Source organism: Grammomys surdaster, unplaced genomic scaffold (genome assembly GCF_004785775.1).
Source record: "Grammomys surdaster isolate TR1022 unplaced genomic scaffold, NIH_TR_1.0 170, whole genome shotgun sequence".
NCBI classification, from domain to species: domain Eukaryota; kingdom Metazoa; phylum Chordata; class Mammalia; order Rodentia; family Muridae; genus Grammomys; species Grammomys surdaster.
The window spans coordinates 9,069,033-9,075,941 of NW_021604618.1; the positions used below are offsets into that span (position 1 = coordinate 9,069,033).

General features: G+C 40.6%; 1 pseudogene; it reads left to right on the forward strand.

The window, feature by feature from the left end:
• LOC114620721 overlaps positions 1–5,104 on the forward strand; it is a 5,442-nt pseudogene extending 338 nt beyond the window's left edge.
• Positions 5,105–6,909: the final 1,805 nt, after the last annotated feature.

A 6,909-nucleotide genomic window follows, 5' to 3' on the forward strand; every position in this document is an offset into this window, starting at 1 on the left:
TACATATACATATACATATACATATACATATACATATACATATACATGAAGAGGAAGATAGAGGGGGGAAGGAGTGAGAGTGAGAGAGAACAAAAAGGAAATGAAGAGGGAGAACAAAAGGGAGAGGGAGGAGTTGGGGAAGGGGAAGAGGACTTGGGTTTGATTCCCAGCATACATATAGGAACTCAAAATCATCTATAACTACAGTTCTAGGGGATCTGATACTCTCTTCTGGTCTCAGGCACTCACACATACACACAAACCCATACACACAAACACACACACACATGTGATGCATTCAGGTAAAATGCCAACACTCAAAAAAGAAGGATTTTTTTTTTTTTAATTAAAGGGAGGTTGGTGAGATGACTCAGTGGTTAAAAGCACTTGTTGCTCTTGCAGAGGACCTGTGTTCACTTCCTAGCACCCAGGGGATCTACTATCATCTTCTGACTTCCAAAGGTACGTAGTGTGTGTATACATGCAGGCTAAACATTCACACACAAAATAAAATAAAATGATCTAATTAAGAATTTTTAAAAGATTCATTAATTTATTTGTGAAGGTGTCTGTGTAAGGCCATGTACACTTGTGTGTGTATATTTGCACGCTTATGTGTACACGGGGTGACAAGAAGGTGTCAGTATCCATCCCTATCATATCATTCCTATTCCTTTGAGGCAGGGTCTGTCCCTCAACAGGGGTTTAAGTTTTCTCAGCTGCACGGGAAGCCACAAGAACACCTCAATCCTTCTGTCTCCATTCTCCTTCAAGCTGTGGTTCCAAGCTTGCACAGAATGCCTTCTTCCATGTGTGCCAGGCCCTGACCTCCAGTTCTCTTAAGTGCACAGCAGGTGCTGTTAACCGCTTAGCTATCTGTCCAGGTTCCTCAGCTTCAGACCTTTATGAAATGAAAAGATGACTAATCTTTTCCCTATTATTTGAGAATGCAGGTCTCCTAAATTTATATGACTCAAGGTGTTTCTGTTAAAAGCACTTATTAGAAAAGCAGAAATCCGTGGGCTGAAGAGATGGCCCAGTAGTTAAGAACACTTTCTACTCTTACAGAGGACCAGAGTTCAGTTCTCAGCACTCGTCGGGTGGCTCACAATGGCCTGTAAATCCACTCAGCAGGATGCTTCTGGGACAGTGGACACAAAACCACTCAAAGACACATATATACACATAATTAAATAATAAATCGTTAAAGAGAGAAAAGCAAGAATCTAACCACAAACAATCTCTTTGAGGGATAGGAGAATGTATCTTATCTTAAAGTTAAAACTAGTTTACATTGACAGAGTTAAATTTTCAGAGGACACCTAATATTTACATGCTTTCTTCTTCTCGTGTTGAAACTTTTTAATTAAGCGTGATGCCATATCTGACGACTTGAGCTCAGCTCTGAGGGCTTAGACAGTGGAAACACGCCTACAGCTCTGACCACATGTGCATCGTGACGTGCTGGCACTTGCACACACGCATGCAGGTGCATGAATACACACACAGAGATGTAAAATCATAGTTTCAAAATTTTAATTAAGATGGCATTTTCACATCACAAAATTCACCTTTTTAGTATTTACAATTCAGTCGTCTTAATATTTTGACAAGGTTTTTAAACTATTGTAGTATCTATTTCCGGAGTATTTTTAGCACTTTCAGATGAATCCCCTTGCTTAGCAGTCTAACTCTTGTCCTCTCTAGTTCCTACGAACTACTACTCTATTTCCTGTCTCTATGATTTACCTGTTCTGGGTTTGCTGTGTAACTGGGACCATACAAACCCAACTTTGTATAGAACTGCTGAACTATTTGCTATTTTCCAAAGTGACTGAACCATCATATATTCCCACCAGTAATTTCTCCATACCCTTGTATGCCGTTAGCTGTTAGCTGTTTTTTGTTTTGTTTTGTTTTTTTGTTTGTTTGTTTGTTTTGCAGTTGCTGTTATGGACACAGCAAGGGTGGTCTTTCTTCTCTACTCTCCCAAGTCCTACCTCACTTGCTACCATACCCCTCCCTCCCTCTCTTCCTTCCTCCCTCCCTCCCTCCCTCCTTTCTTTTTTCCTTTCTTCCTTCTCTCCCTCCCTTCCTTTCTCTCTCCCTCTTCTCCCTTCTTTCCTATTTTCTTCCTTTTTTCCCCCTGGAACTGAACCTAGGAACTCCCACATGCTAGGCAAATTGTCTCACTGAGTCTAGCCCCAGCCCTCTTTAGTTTTTCATTTTGAGATAGTCTTGGAAGTGACCCAGGCTAGCCTTGAAATCACTGTGCAGCCGAGGCAGGCCTTGAACGTGTTCTCTAGCCTCAGTGTCTCAGGTAATGAGTCACCGGCATTACAGGCTGTTCCACCAGACAAGGGACACTTCACTTTCCATTGTGTATTTCAAATCATCTGTGGGTGACTGAAACTGGCAACCTACACAGTGTTTTAAAAAGCAGGGCATTTCTAACCAGCCTGAAACACTGGAGGCGCTCGAAACAATAATAGTTATCTAATGATAAGTAGAGGCCTCCAACATGCATTTCTTTCTGCTAACTCCTGCACTGCTGTATTAACTTGGTGCCTATTGCTGTGATAAATACCACGACCCAAAGTGGCTTGGGAAGGGAAGGGTTTATTTCATTGTACAGTGTACACTCCATCACAATGAGAATTCAGGGCCGAAACTCAAGCAAGGCAGGAACCTGGAGGCAGGAACTGAAGAAGAGGCCATGAAGGAATACTGTTTACTGCCTTGTTCTCTGTGGCTCACCCAGCTTGTTTTTTTTATACAATCCAGGCTACCTGCCCAGAAATGGCACTGCCAACAGTGGCTTATGTACTCTCACATCAGCATTTACCAAGAAAGTGCCCACAGACTTGCCTAAAGTTCACCCTGATAGAGGCAATTTCCAGATGACTCTGGCTTCTGTCAACCTGACAAAAAAACCTAATCAACATTTTATGTTCCATTGTGTATGTGAACCACAGTGTTCACATGGAGATTAGAGAAACCCTCGTGGGTGTCGGTCTCTCCTCCCACTGTGTAGGTCCATGGGTTGCAAGGACTGAACTCAGGTTGTCAGGTTTGGCTGTGGACATCTCCACTTGCTGAACCTTCTTGTCAGTTCTACATATAACTTTATACTGACCCCACAGATAATTGAATTCAAAGCTCCTGATTAAAATCATTCGCCACAACTAGACTGAGAAGTACTGGATTCACCCTAGAAGTAAATTTAACCAGAGTTAGAGACAATGTAAACTCCATGAGGAAAATTGAGAACTTTACTGAAGGAATAAAATGGCACCAATAAGGGAAATAACATGTCCAAGTGCAGGAAAGTTGGATTCTTTGTAATATAGTCCAGTTCAATATGATAGAATAAAAACCCCAACAGGATCACTTGTGGAAAGCTGTCATTAACCATTCTAAAATTGATCTGGAGAAACAGAAGATTAAAAATAACCAAGGCTCTGTTGGAGGAAAACGTGGTGGAAGGACGATTGCCTGATCAGGTGATCACGTGACTACAAAGCTTCGGCGATTAAGATGGTAAGCTACCAGACTGATGTAATTCATGGGATGGAAAATAGGGCTGGCAACAGACACATGCAGAGTTTATGACTTTAAAACACATTTCAGTAGATTTGACATTGACTTTCCTAAGGATTTAAAGGGCTGTTTCAGATATCATACTAGACAATTCATATTTTACATGGAGATTTTAATCCTCAATACAATATATGAAAATACATTTTAGGCTGTTTAAAGGCTTATATGTGAACAGAAACATGAAAGGTAATTGAAAATAGCTGGGCATGGTGGCAAACTCCTTTAATCTCATGCTCAGGCTGCAGAAGCAGGAAGATCTCTTGAGATTGAGGCCAGCCTGATCTACATAGCAAGCTCCAGGACAGTCATGGCTACATAGTGAGAGTCTTCCTCAGAATAAATAAATAAAATATATTTTTTCAGCAAAATACCTGTGAAAAAATTGAAAATAAGTCACAAAATAAAAAAAAAACCTCAAAGAATTGCTGAGAGATAACCTTTAAAATGTGTAAAGAACTCTCACAAATTGCTAAGCAAAAGGTATTTCGACAAAAATGGTCAGCAGACAAGTTAGAATGGCCAGGGAGGACATGACAACACAGTTGGCCAGCATTAATCAGATAAATGTAAAATAACCTTCTAACTGGAAGAATTGAAAACCTGACACTCTTAAGTGTTCACAGAGATGTGGATAAAATCGAACTAATGATGACTGCGAGGTGGCGGGGAAACTGGCAAAAATATCCCCCAGAATGTAATTTGATACTACCGAAAAGCAGAAGACACCCTGCCTGTCCTGCTAGAGATGGAGGTGGGGGCGGCGGGACACGCTCATTAGCATTGTTTATGGTAGAAAGGAGGGCTGATTCTCAACTGAAGAATAAATAGAGATGTTTTGGTGTATCCGTTTGCAGCCAGGAGTCAGGTCACTGAAGGTACAATCACCTGTAACTTCAGTTCCATAGGATTGTTCATTCCTTTTCTGGCCTTTGTGGGCACTGAACACTCATGGTGTACATACATATATATGCATGCTGAACATTCATTTACATAAGAGAAAATAAATAAATCATTGTTGGGTCCAGGGGAAGAAGGAGTAGAGTGCGTACCCTAGTCTGGAGTGAGCGAGCAAGCTAGCACAAGCTATAGGCTGTTGGCTGGCAGGAGGGTAAGCAACGCCTAAACCAAAAGAACTTGCTTCTTCAAGCTCTTCAGGCAGTGATTCAGACAGCAAAGGTGAAAAACAGTTAAAGAGGAAAAAAGTAAGTTGTTCCAGAAAAACATGTGAAGATGCTAAGGCCTGGTGACACTTCTAGAACTCTAGCCTCTTCCAGGCAGAGGAGCAGCGTAAATTGGGAAGATATGTCAGTGTTTGCAATTTTAAGAGATTCTAAAGTGACATTAGAAAATACTGGATGGACTCAGAAGGCGAAATGAACCCAAAGGGAAAAGGTATTTCTTTAAACATGGCGCAATGAGCCAGCTGAGAGGACAGATCTCTGACGTAGATGGTGCAGTAAGGAACCTGGAAAATCTGAGCCATATTGAGCCTGCATTGTTGTAGCTGTTTTTATCTGTCTTTTTACATTGGCTTTTGTTTTCTAAATGCTATCTTCCAAGATGTTGTATATTTGGATTACAGAACAATTTGTAAGATGAATCCCTTTTTTTAAAAAAAAATTTTTATTTATTTATTATATATGAATACACTGTAGCTGTCTTCAGACACACCAGAAGAGGGCATCAGATCTCATTACAGATGGTTGTGAGCCACCATGTGGTTGCTGGGATTTGAACTCAGGACCTCTGGAAGTGCAGTCAGTGCTCTTAACCACTGAGCCATCTCTCCAGCCCGATGAATCCCTTTTTAAAAATTTACATTATTAAAATGTTCTAAGTGAGACTAATTGTCAACTTTATTAAAGACGATTGCTTTGTGCCCCCTACCTAGTATAAAAAAATAAAGTCAGATTAATGCTATAAAAGAAAAAAAAAAGAGTGCTTGTTGTTCAAGCAGGAGGACCTGACTTAATCCCTAGCATTCATATAAAAAGCTGCACATGACTTGAACCCCAGTGCCATGGGAGGGAGAGGCAGGAGGATGGCTGGGGCTTTCTGACTGCCAGCCTAGCTCCAGGTCCAATGAGAGACCCTCTCTCAAGGGAATAAGATACAGAATGGTAGAATAGGACACCTAGTGTCCTCCTCTGACCTCTTCCCATCCATGTATTCATAAACAAGCATGACCAAATATCACACACACACACACACACACACACACCAAAGAGAAAAAGAAAAATTGGAAAAAAAAGAAAAAAAGGACAGACTGAATCTCCTGTTTGACTGTGTCCTTGAATATTTGACCTTGAATAAATAATGAGGCCTCACGGAACTTGAGTTTTTGGACACGATGCTTGCTAAGGCTCAGCTTCAAGTTGAATCATCCCTTGTGTTAAAAAGCCTCTCAATCAAAAGAAAAAAAAAAGTAGGCACATACATTCATCATTTTAATAAAGATATATTCTATTAATTTGCAAAAGCTGAAGAGACTATTAATTTTCCTCCCACAGTCTTAATGAAGAAATAAAGAAACTAATTTCCCATTACCATTCAAGGAGCAAGCCACCCCTTCACAGACTGAGAAATTGATGTAACAGATCCAAACAACTGAGCCATCTTTCTTCTTCTCTGCAATCTAAAGCTCTGAACCTTTTCCGTTGCATAAACAAAGTTTTAAAAGTTAACTGAAAGTTAACACAATTTAAAAACTCAAGCTTGCTTCATAGCAATGTACTTAGGGCAAAATATTCTCAGTTTTCATGATGTTTAATTTCATAAAATGGATTGGTGATTTCGTGTGTCTGAAGCATAGCAGCCATACAATCTTTGCTACTTAAAGTCTCCCCTGTTAGCGTGACTTGTATCCGTCATGCTTTTTTTTCCCAAAGCTGTTTGCTATAGTTTACAGAGAGTAAGTCATTGTATCTTCAAAACATATTAGCAAAGCTGGTGTGGTTCTCATTACTTAGAAGGTTAAGGTGTAGGAGGAAGGGGGAGATGGCTTAGTTGGTAAAATGTTTGCCATGAAAACACAAGGACCTGAATTCAGATACCTGGCATCCACATAAAATACCAGGCCTATAATCCCAGCCCTGAGGAGACAGAGACACATGGACTCTTGAGGCTCTATGGCCAGGCAACCTCCTGAAATTAGAGGATTCCAGATTTAGTGAGAAACTCTTAAAAAAAATATGGAGGAGAAGACTGAGGAAATGTTGACCTCTGGCTTCTACACAGAGGTACACACGTGAGCAGGCATTTCCCCGCCTCCCACATACACCAAAGGATTGGGATGAAGTTGTAGCTCAG